A 13312-nucleotide genomic window follows, 5' to 3' on the forward strand; every position below is an offset into this window, starting at 1 on the left:
GTTTAGTAACACAGCACAACAACGAAATTGAACGAGCACGAGCGCTTCGCTCTGACCAGTGCTTTAGTTGCACAAGGAGCGGACTTCGAATCGTCATCTTCGATTACTCGGATCAAAAACAAACAATAAGATACGGTTTGTTTTCCACACAGCTGAAGCGTACCGGTAGATGTGTGACTAGGGTGCCTTCATGTGTGCTTTGCTTAGGGGGGTGGCACCTCGCCATTTTGTCCCACACGTTTATTTTTATTTTCTTGGTCAGAAGCGCCTGAAAGAGCGTGTCCCTGCACGCGTTTGTGACGCTGGCTGTGCTATGGCAACATTTGTTTTCGTCAATTGTTTTGTATTTTCCCCGCGAGCGCGTGCTGTCGGCATCGGGTACTACAAAGGGTGGCATCACCCTAAACAGAAGGACATTGAGGCACCCTAGGCGTGACTGGTGGGTCTCCTCCCCATCGATATTTATGATCTCGACGTTAGCCGCCGCAGCATTGTACACTCTCGGAGTTAAAACGCTACTGTGAGCCGGCCTTTACAGTGGCGTTCGTCGACCTTTGGGTTATCGATAACGTATTTGTGAATCTGTGAGTGGCTCGCCAGCTCCGAGGCACATGCCGCTGTATGTGTTACGGCGGGTACTTTGTTTCAGAGCGGTGGCTGCTGAGGCACCGTTCGGGCGAAATTCGGAGATGTTCGTAAGCAAAAACCCACTTCAGAATTCCGGAAGCGTCACCCCCCCCCCCCCCCCCAAGCAGCCATTCCTCGCAGCGCTCAAGGAGCGGGAGGGCTGCAACCGCACGAGGACAGCAAAGGGCTCAGGAGACCGACTTTCACACGCCTGAGAGGCAGCTCCAAAGCGCTTTTCACACATCCCCCCAAAAAAACTTATCTATACTAAAAGCGAGGCACCTAAAGCAAATATCCTAGAGCCCATCGACAGAAAAGGCAAATCTCACGAAGTACGTGTTTCAACAACTTCGCAGCTGCCTTGTCGATCATAGCAATCTTTTTGTGGTCCTCAGCAATATTTTGGCAACTGAGCCTGAGAGCGACGCCAGCCGTCCTTTGACACGCCGACTGGACGCGAGGTTCATCCGAACGCTGATCCAGCACCCGCGTCCCATCGGTGGCATAGCTCAACCCCACTGCGATGGCTCCCAAATATTAGTACACCAGCTTCGATATTCCACGGGACGTTGGCCGAACCTGCATCTGCTATTGTGGCTCGCCAGGGGAACGGGTTCGGCTCGAAAATACGCAACGCAACAGACACATGTATCTTATAAAAATTGTATGGAAAATTGCTGGCCAATTGTTTTGCATACGTGAAATTTTTCTAGCATCACGTAAAATCCTAGTCGTCAATTTCCTCGCTACGTTTAGCGAAGAAACTGAATCGGTGAGTGGGTCGGTGTCGCCCCATAATGCAACATTGCGCGCGTTGCATTATGGGACATCACAGACCTAAACGCTAAATCAACTTCCCCGCTGTTTAGCGGCGAAACCGAATAGGTGTGTTCAACTTCCACGCTAAGTTTAGCGGAAAAACTAAGTTGGTGCGTGGGTCTGTGTCACCCCATAATGCAACACTGCGCGCGTTGCATTATGGGACGTCACGGGTTACGGCTTCACGAAATCCGGAGCAACTAACCAAAAAAATCATTTCACGCAAAAAAAAATACAAAAAAACAACAACATTCGGACTCCCTGCGGAAGCGAAACGCACAAGCGCGTGCCTCGGCTTTTCGTCGTGCAGGTTGTTTCTGGCGAAGGGAAGTGACGTTTTTAAAGCCACTTCCTGCATCTTTGAGATCCTTCTAAAAGCCCCGTCCGGTGGCTAAAGTTCGGCAGCCTTCGCTATCAGCTGTGTCCAAGGGCAACCGTAAGTCTTCTCAAAATCATGGGCGAGTGTTTTTGCTTTGTTACGCAGTCGAGAGCGGCTGAAGATATCATTTCCTTCCGCCAAAGAAGACGTGAACGAAAACGAAAAACGGCGGCGACATGACGTTTGTTTTAAGCGAGCAGTACTGCAGACGACTACTAAGATTGCCGAACAACCTGCCTTCGTGTTGTCGTTTGTACCCAGAGTGCGACTAGCCATTAGACTTCCTGTAGACCCTGAGATGGACCCTGAGAACTATCTTCTTGTTTTGTTCCCAACAAACGGACGTTCACTTTCACTGAGTCAGCAACAAAGATGACAATGCTCGATAACTTTCGGCACCCTCTTAGACACAATGCAGACCTTTATCCAAATGCAGTGAGACAGAAGGCTATATCGTAGAAACAAAAAAAATGTATGTCGGGGTCGTTCATTATGTCGCAAGTTTCTCTCGAAGTTCTCGCGTGCTCACTTGCCCCACTCCAAGCAACGCTCGAGTCCTTTTATCAGGTTCCCGCGGAAGTCCCAGTTAAATAACGAACATGCATCCCGGAAACAAAACACAGAAAAAAAAGATAAAATTGGAAGATAAACTTTTTTTTGTTGGTTCGTAGTTCCTGAAGGTCTTGAAGCGTGTACGCCACTTCCGTAAACGCTCCCGTACGCCGTTCGCCGAAGCACGTGAGTCAAATTCTCACGGTCGAGAAAAGAAAAGTGCAATATGCAGAGGTCCCATTCAGTTTGCGTTCCCCCCAAAAGAAACAAAAGGAAGAAAGCCTTCATACGACGGCAACTGTTGTCATAATGTGATGCAAGAAAAGGGGGGAAAACAGTTACGCATTTTCATCAACGTTTTATCATCCCTAGGAATACGAGAATAAAAGTATAAAAAATTGCTTTTGTGTCACAAGAAAAACGCAGTAAACTAATTTACTAAAAAGCAGTGAGAAAACGGCGAAAGTTCTCGCCGTTGTTTCGACCGCCTGCACGACTTTCCGTCCCTTGCCACATGAGAAGCCCAGGAGAAGTTTGTCAACGCATCTCAGCTCGGAGCACGTGGAGCGAAAGTACTCCGTGCTGCACGTTAGAGACCCCGAGCTAGCAGCGGTGCTCCACCGGGTAAACTTCTCATGTGCATCGGAGACATCAGATGCTCAATGGGGCTGTCTAGCTTCCTGCAGTCTAAAGAAACACACGACGCGATTACTTTTCTACCGTTAAATTTAGCGGTGAAAATGAAGCAGAGCACAGGTCACGTGACATCCATCTGCACGCCATAATTAGTGGGAAAACTAAATGGCCGTGTAGGTCACGAGATGCCCATTTACCCCCTAACTTCAGCGGAAAACTGAGGTGGTGTCACGATCACGCGGCGTAAAATCTCACGCAAAATCTAGTGCGGAAACTTAAGGGCTGTAAGGGTCACGTGACGTCAATTTCCCCGCTAGATTTAGCGGGGAAGTGAACGGACGGGCGGAAAATAGAAAGTTTAACAAATTGTTCGAATTAGGAGAGGTTCAGTTTAAAAAGCCTTCCGTGTTTTAGGATAAACCAGTGCCCCTTAAGCAGACATGTACACGCTACCCGAAACAAGTAACTGAATACCATTACTCGTCACTCGCTCAAAAAGTTACTAAATACGTTACTCGTTCCCGATCCTCAAAAGGGACGCCTGAGTTACCTCAAAAGTAGCGAGTTACTTTTCACGTTACTTTGACGACAACATTCACAACTGTTTTTGTTTCATAGCTTATTGTTATCTTTTTAGTAATCGTTGCACTTAATCAGTAGCTGCGCCTCGAAGTTTTCATCAGTTATGTTTCCCCTTTTCCTTGAGAATACATGTTCGGCGACGCTGAAGAGTCGTTCCACCGACGCGCTCGAAGGAACGGCAGTGTTCAGCTTCAGCAAGAGCTGGTGGATCTAGGATTCCCCTCTCTATTATGTTCTCTCTACTTCTAAAGTTCTAAGTTGACAATGGATGACGTGCCTTCCCGCGGTGGCAACATCCGGGTTTACATTCGGCCCGTCCTCGGTTCAACCAACGAACCTTATTGTGTTCGCTGGATGGAGGACATTCCCAGCTGTAGAGTTCAGAACAGCAACGTTTATCGCTGGACACGTCTGTCGAACTGTTCGACTGACCTGTTCAGCGACACACGTTGCTCTACTGTCATTCTGTTTAGTTGCTTCTGGGGTCGCCCACCCACCGCTCTCGCAATGAACGCATACTCCGGTTAGAATGAAAACGAGGCTGTTAAAACGTTGTTGTACGCGTTACTCCTCAAAAGTAAGGAAATACCGTTACTAGTTACTTGGCCTTAAAAGGACCTAAATACGTTACTCGTTCCTTTTCTAGAAAAGTAACTTAATTCGTTACTCGTTCCCTAAAATAGTAACTAAGTAGAAGTAACTCGTTGCATGTGAAGCGCACATGTCCGATTTTAACTAAAGCCCGGCGCCCTGTCTCTGTCGTCCCGGCTGCTTCTTCTCTACTTCGTTTCCCTGTAATTCGGCAGAGCGCGAACGGTGCGGCCCCCGTGAGCAAATGGGAAGAGAAGAAGCGAAGCACGTGACAGTTCTCAAAGTGAGAAGTGCACACCGTCGCCACGTTGTCACGTGCCTCTTTCCGGCTCTCTGATTGGTTCGCTGGGGCCGTAGCTTTCGCCGCCTGCCGACTTGTGCTGAGAACGGGATGCATGGTAGTCCCGCAATCTCCAGCCATCTGCGAAGCCGACCTCGGATTCTCGGTAAGACGAAACCGAGGCGACCCGTTGCCACTCGACTGACCGCGGAGCGAGTCTCCCAGCCGGCCTGGTTGGGCACGCTTCGTGGAACTCTTGGGCTTCTTTTTGCGGGGAGATCGGGTGACTCGGAAACACCCCCCCGCGTGTTAACGACCCTCCAGAAGGGACAGGGCCCGTTTAAACACCTCCGGATCGCATGACCTTAGGCACGTTCGCGTGGACTTTAGTCAGAGTTCCTGAATTCTGTGATAGCGGTAGTTTAGCCACGTTTCTGTTTGTTCATAATTATATTGATGTACATTCGGGCTCACATATCGAGATGAAATACAGTTCAATTAATTGAGTAACTAATGTTGAATTTCTGGCTTACTTTGATGATTTTGACCTAGAGATTAAAACTACTACTACTACTACTACTAATAAGACTGATAATGTTCTTTTCAGGATTCTTTCAAATCATACATTTTGTTCTGCCTCACAGAAGCACTTTCATGCTTGTGTGTGAGAACAGACAGTCGATGAGAGCGTGAGAGAAAAAAAATTTTCATTAACCCTTTATAATAATTCGCGGCCTTAAAACAATACTATAAAGGTATTCTTAATTTGACATTTTAATAGTAATAATCTTGTGTGTATGGTTATACGGCTGTAGTTGGCTACCCTATTTTTTATTTTATTATATATTTATTATTTTATTTTATTCTTTTGATATTTTTTTGTTGAGTACTTAAATAGACGCTATGTTGGTGATTTTTTACCTCATTTGTTTGTGTAGATTTTCCCTGCTATTTTTATAGCGTGTACAAATGTATAATTCATGTTTTTTTGTTTTTTTTTTTCGCATCGTGCGGTGTTCTGTCTTTTCGATTTTATATTCCTTGCACCCCCCCCCCCCCTTATGTAATGCCCAGTCGGCCTTTAAGGGTTGAATAAATGAAATGAAATGAGATAAGATAAGAAATTTAGCCAGTGCAGTACAACCGCTAGCCCCGGGTCTTTAACGTGCACCACCTTGGGGTGACACACGACCGGACGCCGGTATGATGCTCGTCCAGATCGAAACGGGCAAGGGTGGTGATCGAACCCGGGATCCTATGTACTAGAGCGCGAGCTTTCGCTCTACGTGCTTCGAGCTGGTGTGCGCCAGCCCGAAAGATTATCAAAAGATGAACAATAAAAACGTTTAAACAACACTTCCGATTCCGTCCTTTAAAAAAAAAAAGAGAGTATGCATTGTATTTCTTACGTTTAAAATAAGCTGCCCATAACATACAGATCAACACTAAAAAACGAGCTTTAAATAAGCTACCCGTAACATACACATCAACACTAAAGGACGGGCTCGTACTCGTATAACCGCTCTCATAAATGTAAAATGCAAACCTTTAAAAAAAAAAAAAAAAAGGTTAAATTTGTTGTACGGATGTGTAGGAGCGAAAATTAGTGTGTGCCTCAAAACTCGCTTTGATGTCTCCCCAAGCAGACGCCACCTAAAGACGTCTGGTATCTGCAGTAAGAGACACCAGACACCACCGTCGTGTTTAGCGAGTGTTTATCTGCACAGTTGCGACAGTGGGGTGTGATGAAGTTGCGCTGCCGGAAACAGCGCAATGCTTGTGGTTAGACCGAGAAGATTACCGCGATCTAAAAATTGTAAGTAATAAAACAAAATAAAATTACGGAGTTATATGATTATAATGCAATTAAATGCAAAGGTGCAAGCGAGCTGGACAAGAATGATGAAAATAATCCCTGGAGAAGGGGAACCTAGCTGTGTTTGGAGGTTTGTGTTTGTCCTTTGTCCCTCTTGTTCCCCTTCTCCAGGGATTATTTTCATCACGAAGTTATATATAATGTTATACGAAGCTCATAGTTAAGTTTTTTTTTTTTTTTTATATGGGTATGATGACAGCCTCAGTGCAATAAATATAAATATCATGACGTTAGGGCATTGTATTTTAGTAGAAACTGCCTTTGGCTAAAACTAACGCATAACATGTGCTCGAGGAATATAAAAAAGAACAAAAGTAGACGTTCGTAGAGATGGTGTTTAATTTTGCCTGTTGGAAAAGCAATGCAAGATTAGAAACTCCAACTGTTGAAATACCTCCAAATACTCGGGGTTTTTTTTTTTTTTTTTTTGGGGGGGGGGGGGGGGGGGGGGGTTTGGGGTACAGTTGCATAGTATTATCTGCTACCCACTAATATTGTTCCAACGCTTTCGAACGATTCTAATATTTTAGGGTTTGTTAGACGAACGCGATTCTTGATTCTCTTCCTAGATTATAAAAAAAAAACTTACATTTCGTCTTTTCCTAGTGGTCGAGTTCATTGAAACGTTTATCATTGTTTGCGCATACTGTATTTCTTGAAGAATCACCGTGTATTTTGACAAATATCTCGCTATAAATCCCCCAAATGCTGTAAGACACGTACGCTGAATAAATACATAACCACATTCTTAACGTGCTTGACCTCTCTTTGACCCGTAACTTGCGCGCTCGCCGCAGCGTCAATTTAGCTGCAACGTTAGTTTCTCTAACCGACGCATTTCGAGAAAGCGATATTACGGGGAGAGAAAGACAAGAAAGGCACTTCACGTACAGAACGGGTTCCTCTAATGTTTGCCATGGGCGTGCAGCGTTAGATTTCCATACTGAGCCGTGGCGGTTTCCCAGACGACCAAGGTTAAGGTCGCAGCGTAGACGTTTCGAATTGTTGCACATAGGCGAGGAACGCGCTACACCAAGAAGGCAGCTGGTGCCAACGTCATACCGGGCTGCGGGTACGCAACCCGGCCCTGCATGCCCCGTCATTTCCCGACGAAACGATCCTTTTCGCAATTTCGCAATATTGCTGAAATGCGCGACGCGTATTGACGCGGTGCCGTACCTCTGGATTTTGTTTTTATCCGTGGATTCTGTACGGAAGTTCATTTGAAACTTTTTCGTGTGTGCAACCAAAGATCTTAATGCGACCATTATAAGCAAAATAACTATCCAAAAGGTACTGCGAAAGTCCCCAAATGATCAGACTTATACATATGTCAAACACAATAAAGCATTACGGTCACTGACAAGATCAGAACGGCAAAGGAGGTCCTTCAGTTGCTCCTCCCCCTCCCTCTCCCCTCCCCCTCCCCCTCCACCTCTACCTTCAGCGCGAGCTCGCGCACCCCAAGCACGACTCGAAAAAGACGCCCTGCTCTTCTCAGACCCCGTCAGTGACTAGAGTCAAAATCATACTTCCATTGTTACTGTCGATCTAATTGTTGATCGAAACCGGTGAAATAAAATGAGGATACCGTGTTCCACATTAATTCGAATCGTTCTAGCGTGGTGCTACGGAACAAGACTGACGATAATTATGAATGAACGTCCAAGGCCCGCATGACTCCTCCCACTATTTCGCCGATGTTCCAAGCGCAGCACGAGTGAAGAAACACAGGCTCCTATGGACGCTCTGCAGCAGCTGTGCATGCGCGCCGCCATAACCGACCTTCAATTTTTGTTTCTTGCTATTACGTTTACTCCACTTCATCGTGAACACAGCCGGGACCGGTCATTGCCATTTTAGATTCTACCCTGTCCTTCTCCCCAGCAGTGGACTTTGTGGAGTATCGTCAACACCCGCTTCACAGGCTTGGCTTCTGGATAAGACAAGAGAAGATCAGCAATGGCGGCTGTAATCCGGCGCGTGTGCAAAGCGTCTAAATGTATAGAATAATCAAAAGCGATAGCAATTAGGATATGTTTTTCATTTTGAAACGATTGACTGTTATTGCGGTCTTACTGGTACTTCACGTGGATACTGAGAACGCCTTATATGATGCATTACATGATGAAATAACTCGCCGGAAGGGGTTGCGACTAGTATAAATACTGTGGCGTTTAATTAGAAGAAAACTATACGAGCGACTGTACAGATAATAATATTGTATGGGCTTTATGGTGTTTTCCCTATCATTCATCGAGATTTATTTCTAAGTAACTTTCAAAATTTATATTTTGTATAATCTGTATCAGATTGATTTTATTTCTGGTACTGTGCCGCCACGACAGACACTGATGTCACGTTTATATATTTTCTTATGATTCCACCGTGTACTTCAACCCAGCCCCCTTATGTAATGCGTCCTCAAAGGCTCCTTACAAGTAAGTCAACGAAATTTTCACGGCATGCGAGTTCAAACACCGCCCGGTGACGTCCACGCCAGCGTGAACTTCTCGCCAGGTGACACACGACGTAGCAATTCCCATAAAACATGACGCACCCGCCAAACACGCGGTTCAATGTAATCCGACATCCCGGTGTCTCTTTCCGTCGAAACCGAGAGCGGCACCAAAACGGTTTCAACTTCTCCTCATTGAGAGGAACGTCCAGTCAACTGGATGACGCCGAAGCGCGAAATGTGAAAAAGTTTCATCACGAAGCAACCATGGTAAGAAGTGACCCACTGAAATTGGGCCGATTTCGCACATTTCTGGAACACTGTGCCACGTATATGCTTAAAATAAGCTTTTAGTTCACAAATGGTATAATAAACGAAGATTACTTTTAGTATGCACACCTTAGTTGCCAAAGTGGGTCAACGCGTAGACCGCACCGCTAAAATACAAAGTACAGTAAAAGTAGATTAAAAGCAAACCTCAGATAGTGGAAGCATATGTGAAATATAATTCAAGTATACAATTTGAATTTTAAATGTTTAAAAAATATATTCTCCTTTTTTCGTGCTACTTTGAGTGAAAGTGAGAAACGCCTTGAGATCGCAACCGCGCTTTTGAGTTAAAGATTGTTTGTCATTTATGTCAAACTTATTATTGAAAGCGTGCTGAAAACATCACCACAGTTTAGTGTATAGACGCGAAGGAAGCCGAGTTTGTAATGATAGTACTTTTCAGAATGGAGACAGATATATTGAAGAAGTACCAGGGTGCAGTCTCGCTATATTAATTCTGTATGCATACAAATATACAGCCGTACTGTTCCACGGCTTCTATTTTCCACGGCTTCTATTTTACCCAGGTTTCTGATGTCAAGAAGTAGGACGCTGGGTTGTTGCATTTAGGTTTCGACAGCGAGTTGCCTGTTGCAAGTTTATAGGCAACGAAGCCTTCTCATAGAAAATATGCCAGCACGCTAGTGAAAGAAAATCGTCAACATATAAACCCGGCTCTATATTTACGGCGATTATGCATCTTATTTCCGCAATTGTCCCATTGCGCTTCAAAACAACGACTGGTTATTCTTAACAGAACTTGGTGTCACTGACAACTTGACAAGGTCCGTTAAAACAAGCGAACTCGACTCGGGTGGAAGTTGTCAGAAGGAGCGGACGAGAGAACGAGGAAGTATACCATCCTGTTCCCCAGCTAACGGTCGTCGCCGTTGCAGACAGGGTTAAAGAGCAATTGAACTGGCAGCATGACTAGGCGTCTTCCGCCAAACATACGCGGCAAACAGAACCCGCAAGGCCAGACGGGGCTCAAGCGGTGTGTACATTGACACGCTCAGCCTCGAACGGCCTGGTCTGTTGATTTGGTTTAACTGGAGACTTGAAGGACTCCAAGAAGGGTCAGTGCAACATTCACGTCATGAACACCGTCTGAGGCACTGCCCTGAAGAACAATGTTCTGTAAAACAAAATAATCTAACTCATAATTTTTTGTTTGTTTTTTTAATTATGAATACACGAAGTCTTTCAACCTCTTTTAAACTATCTTTTCTTTTGTTTTTTTATTTTTTTATTTTTTGTATTTGGACACGGAATGAAGCGGTCAAGGTCTCTGAATAGCAATACTCTAAATTGCATATATACAATACTCCAAAATATATAAATAAAGTACCGTGTCTTATTTACACTCGTGGGCCGGAAGTAACTTAATAGACGCTCGAATCACAAGATGACCCCCTTATTCATTCCGTTTGCCATCTGAACGCCAATATGCAAATAATCGCCTGCAGCCTGCGTGATCGCTAACCAAAACTTGCTTGCAAAAAAAAAAAAAAAAAAATGCTTACATAGTCAATGAGAACGTGAGAAGGACCGGGAAAGCCTTTCAGTGGTCCCGCCGCTAGCGCGACTTTCTTACTTTCGAGATAACGTTTCGGTGTCTCGCGATCATCGAGCGTGCAGCCGAAGCACGACGGAAAGCAACCAGCAAGTGCAGGAGGAGCCCGCGGGCTCCGAAAGAGACGTCCCATCCTTCTCACCCCGCCATTGACTTATACGGAGTCACTTTGACAAGCGCGTGACAAGGCAAACCGCGCTGTTTCATCCCGCGATCGGCAACATGAGACGGTACAACCCGCCTGACTCACAGAGTATGGAAACGTTCCTAGCCGCATCCGAGCTTGGTCGACATGGACGCACCACCGTCAGCACCAACAAGGCCGCACACAAACCAGACCCGCACAATTATTTCTTTCACGGCACCACTAGCGCAGCATGCCAGTACCGTTCACCAGGACGACGCGACACCGACGACACCACCAAGCGCGTGCGAACACAGACGTCGTCTGCTGCCATCTTGGCGGCGCGGCCGGCTGGCGGGAACGTCGGCAATTGAAACAGCGCTCTTCCCCTCCGTTGGCTGTGCGCGGCGCTGGATGGCATCCGGTTACCAAGGCGGTTTCGGTCGGTTCATTCTCACGCCAAGGGGGGGGACGGGGTACGGGATGTCGGTGCCGCTGCGTTCGTTTTCGTCCGACAGTGAAGCTGTTGTCGGTGTCGACGTCGATGTTCAAGAGGTTGTAGCCCCGCGGACGGCAGTGTAGCACGCTGTGTCAGTAAGGTTTGTTTCAGCCCTCCTGTTTTGGTTTTCGCAAAGGCGTCTGGTTACCACTGAGGTTGTGGATTGGATTCCTTCATGTAGCTAAGCCGATTGTGAGAACTGTAGTGGCCCTTGGCAGTTCTTTTTTTTTTCCTTCTTGGTAGTTTTAAGTTTTTGTGTTACAGAGTTAAAATCTATACTCTAGGAGTGCGCAAATTCTGTATCGAAACAAATGGCGTGGGAGAGGGGGGGGGGGGGGGGGTCATATCGATCTTAGCTTCTACTCTGCAGAGAGCCGGTATATCGCGGGGGCGGGGTTTCCCAAGCACTGCTAAGGCTGCGAGTGACTCAGCGCTTTTCATCTTGAAACATTATTCGCACACCCAAACTACACTCCTTGTCGGGACCGCAGCCCATGCCACCATACGATGAAGTTAAGCAGCGACAAAAATGCATCGTCATGGCGCTCACGCTCGCCGTCTGCGGTCGAACTATACGGGGTGAAACGGAGTATGGTAGCGCTGCGTCGTTTATTGCCTTCCTAAATCAAAGCAAAAGACTATGCCATCCCCGGTCACTCTGCGGTGAGAAAGCTAATAAATGAATAAATAAATGTTATATTGTCCCGTCTTCAACACAGTACACAGACCGGCCCGCAAAAGCATGGGTATGCTTGTCGGCGGGACTTGGCGTCCAACAGGTTGCTTACATAGTTATAACAAAGCATGCATTTTTTGCATGCAACTAAACAAAACCAAACAAAGAGAATTATACCCGACAAGAGAAAAAGCTAAAAACGTGGTCCATTTCGGTCACCTATCGTCTGGCAGCACCATACTCTCAGGTCTTGTTTTAGTCTTTTTAGGGAATCCAGGTTATGAAGCTCTTCTGGTAACTTATTAAATTAAAAAGGAACATAGTATGACCTTGCATTCTTTCCCTATTTAGTATAAATCCTAGGAAGAATAAACTTTTCTGTTCGCCTCAAAATTCGTTCTTTTGTTAGGGGAATTTTAAAATCACTATTGAAGTAATGTTTTACCAAAATTACTTAACAGTGCAACCTCTCAGTAGTTAACACTCCCGCGGCATTCATTTTCTTATCTTTCTCTACTTCTTCGTACATTGTCCCATATGTGACATTACAAGCAATTTTATAGAGGATATTATCGATTTTTGATCTTTTATAGTTGGAGTTGGAATAATGACAGGCTTTTCATCTCTACAAGTGAAAGCTACGTGCTTGTTAGACCAATTAATCGCTCACCATTTACACCAGACACCACTGTGTAGATGAAAAACTTGTCTTTATTCTCCTTTGGCCCGAAGCCCATACATTTCACTGTCATCTTAACCGCGAATGGACGTCATTTTTGTTACGTGTGCTCGCGCACACCGGCGGCTGCTGGCTCGTGGAAAGAACGTGCGACACTTATTATAAACGCTAAATTCCTTCGTTCAGTATGCCTTTAAAGCCTCTTTGCTTCGCACTTCAAGCACGTCTGCCAACCGTTCTGTAGCCTAAGCTACACTGGCCGAGGTTGAGCAGTTTCGCGTGGCTCCTGGAGAGCCGTGCTGCGCATGCGCGAGGAGCAGTGACGGAGCGGGCACGACTGGTATGGCGCCTAAGTCAGTCCCCGATGCACGCGCCGCGCGCATGTACCCGCTCGAGATCATGGCTCGCGCTGTCCGGTTGTTCTGGGCGGCAGCTTCGTTGCTTGATACATAACAACATGGCGCACAGCAGGCCAAGCCAACGACGGGCATCTGGCATGCACCAGAGGAGGACTGAGGACTAATTTGGACCACCTGGGGATCTTTTGACGTGCAACCGAAAGCTTGGTTACACGGCGCCTCCTCCGCAATAAGAAGAGCGGAGAAGCTTAACTCATCGGATCCCGAAGTAG

At 46.1% G+C, this 13312-nt stretch overlaps 1 protein-coding gene across 1 annotated transcript in view; it reads right to left on the reverse strand.

Annotated features, from left to right (window-relative positions):
* Positions 1-11212, reverse strand: part of LOC115316926 (sodium-dependent serotonin transporter) — a 131102-nt gene extending 119890 nt beyond the window's left edge. Inside the window, exon 1 of the mRNA XM_029976442.4 lies at positions 10954-11212. The gene's annotated coding sequence lies outside the window, so the exon portion shown is untranslated. The remainder of the gene's footprint in view (positions 1-10953) is intronic.
* Between the last annotated feature and the right edge of the window lie 2100 nt (positions 11213-13312).

This window comes from Ixodes scapularis, unplaced genomic scaffold (assembly GCF_016920785.2).
Source record: "Ixodes scapularis isolate PalLabHiFi unplaced genomic scaffold, ASM1692078v2 PGA_scaffold13__105_contigs__length_92229423, whole genome shotgun sequence".
NCBI lineage: Eukaryota > Metazoa > Arthropoda > Arachnida > Ixodida > Ixodidae > Ixodes > Ixodes scapularis.